The following is a 2,636-nucleotide window of genomic DNA, read 5'->3' as shown; positions in this document are numbered from 1 at the left end:
ATGTGCGTATGTGCATCCGTAGATTTGTAATGAAGTAATACGCTGCTTCTGTTCTCTTCTACTTCTCTACTAGAAATGTTTATTTTGGAATTTACTTCTATTGAGAAAAAAAAATCGTGTGCATGTTATTTTTAACGTAAGTTTTCTTATGACGGCTTCTCTTTTCTGCTTATAACTTCATTAGAAATCTACGGATGCACATACGCACATAATAGAGAAAAATGAAACAATTATGGACGACTTGCTCCGAAACACCACCGAGTGGGAAACACTTCTCAAAAATAATCTGCAGTTGTTTCCTTCAAAGTTCCTACATGCTCAAAATGTACATACATCAAGGTATATTTGTAGAAAATTTCACAAAAAATATTCATTTTCCTGGAAGTTAAGAGGAATTTAAGTGGACGCTGTTGGAAGTTCCGAAAATTGTCCCCCACCCCCATTCCAAAACACTTTCACCAAAAATGTTTGTATATTCGGAATCTACATAATAAATAATATATGGATAGAAAATTTCATTAAAAAATATTCATTTTTCTAAGCTAACCAGTGACATTTTTCTCATAATTATGGTAAGTTGGTTAAAACGTCCTTATGCTCTACTAGGCTAGGCCCCGGAATTCACTTTAATGGTTCAACCTTCGATTAGAAATTTGTTTTCAAAGTCGCGCGGAAGATCTACCGAGGCTATTTCAGGAAGCAACGACATGTATTCGAGGATATGGCCTATGAATATATTGTACTACTATTTCCAAAATACAAAACGTGCCTGATCCTAAGGGTTTCCAACGAGAAATGGCGTATCTGTATCTGCACAATAGCAGCACGGTAAATATTTCAATTAAAAGTATTCTGGCAAATAAAGAAGGAAAGGCAATTACCCTCTGTATTCCACGTGACTTGAAGTGACCAATAGAATTCATATATGACCGTCATCATAGTCGTCATGGTTATAATTATTTAGCAGCTGTTGTTTATGATTGATGCTAACGATGGCTCGCTATTCAGGAGACATGTTTTAAGGTAAGATGACGATTATTTAGGTATTGCTTTTATGTATTTAATATAGATAATTGTTTCGCATCCTGGGTCGATATAAAAGGTTTTCGGTTAATGTTGATATTATTACTCGGAAACGAAATCGAAAAAAAAAAAAAATAGTGTAACGGGAGTGGTGGTGTGAGGAGAGGTATTCGGAAAATCCACAAGATCCGAATTTCTCCCTCGTAACTTTAAGGAAAATACAATCCTTTTGAAATCACAAACTAGGCTTTCCTCAGGTCCCGAGGAAAAGCTGAATTTGTGATTTCAAAAGGATTATATTTTCCTCAAAATTACGAGGGAGAAAATCGGATCTTGTGGATTTTCCGAAGGCTTCCCCCACCCCCGTTGCTTTGCGGGCATTTTTGGTTTCAGATTCGCTTCCTACACCTTTGTTTTTACACCCGCTGCACTTTTTTTTTTCTTTTTCGATTTAGTTTCCGGGTAGTGTCAGCACTAACCAGGCTTTATGTTAATTACGGGTGTCTTAAGTACCCGGCTTCGTGGATAGGTGTGATAGTTCTGTGTCCATGTTCATATTTGCTGGTAAATATTCTTTTCTACTCTAGGCACAAGGCCTGAAATTCTGGTGGGGAGGGGCCAGTCGATTAGATCGACTCCAGTAGGCAACTGGTACTCAATTTATCGACCCCGAAAGGATGAAAGGCAAAGTCAACCCCGGCGGAATTTGAACTCGGAACGTAAAGGCAAACGAAATACCACTAAGCATTTCGCTGCCTTATTTGCTGGTAAATAATTAGAAACATTTTGTGTCGAGAGTGTTGAAAGAATGAACCGGTTCGTGAAAAGTTCTTTGCCCTTTCGTTTATCTGATTGTAGAAAAGAGAAATTGATTCCATTTCTTGGTTGGTACTTTGTTTGGAGGAGGTAAAGAGTACGCACACCACCCGTTTTCGGCGAAACTTTAACCTTTACCCTAACCGTAAACGCTGAAAACGGGTGGTGTGCATATTCTTTTCCTTCGGCCATTCTAGAACCGTTAAAAAGCCGGGCTAAAATAAGAAAAAAAAAAAGGTGGAGCTGGACGACAGTGACCCCAATGCCAGAACAGACAATGGGGCCTTGTAGGGGCCTGGCTGGTTCCTGTCTCCATCGTAAATGGACATTAACACATAAAGCCTGACAAGCCATGATCGTGGTCGTTAGGCATAGGTCGACAGGCCACGAATGTGTCCCAGATAGATGCATTTAATTTATGGGCATTAGTTGGGGTCTAATGTCACTCAAACTCTCTGATACCTCCCAGAATGCAAGAGGACTAATAGTTCAACTAATGACTTTACACAATGTAAAACTTGCTACTATTATATATGTGGTGCGATGGAGGAAGAAGACAACAAGAAGCAAAAGGACAGAATGAAGCGTTGGACCTTACCTTGCCGACCGCAACGGGGTACACGATCGCTCCTAATCAGAACACGTCTTTCTCGTAACGTCGCTGTTTTCTCACTGGCCCCACGTGCTAGCCTTCGACCGCGTGTCGCCGACTTCCGATCTGACCCTTCCGGTTTGGCCCTTCCGGTTTGGCCCTTCCGGTTTGGCCCTTCCGGTCTGGCTTCACCTCTGTTTGCCTC

At 40.6% G+C, this 2,636-nt stretch overlaps 1 protein-coding gene across 1 annotated transcript in view; it reads left to right on the top strand.

Annotated features, from left to right (window-relative positions):
- Positions 1-935: 935 nt before the first annotated feature.
- Positions 936-2,636, top strand: part of LOC128248183 (zinc finger protein 879-like) — a 7,822-nt gene continuing 6,121 nt past the window's right edge. The window contains exon 1 of the mRNA XM_052969093.1: positions 936-1,023. The gene's annotated coding sequence lies outside the window, so the exon portion shown is untranslated. The remainder of the gene's footprint in view (positions 1,024-2,636) is intronic.

Source organism: Octopus bimaculoides, chromosome 6 (assembly GCF_001194135.2).
Source record: "Octopus bimaculoides isolate UCB-OBI-ISO-001 chromosome 6, ASM119413v2, whole genome shotgun sequence".
Lineage (NCBI taxonomy): Eukaryota > Metazoa > Mollusca > Cephalopoda > Octopoda > Octopodidae > Octopus > Octopus bimaculoides.
Note: the sequence above shows the minus strand (reverse complement) of the source record. Positions and strands in the feature narration are given on the sequence as shown.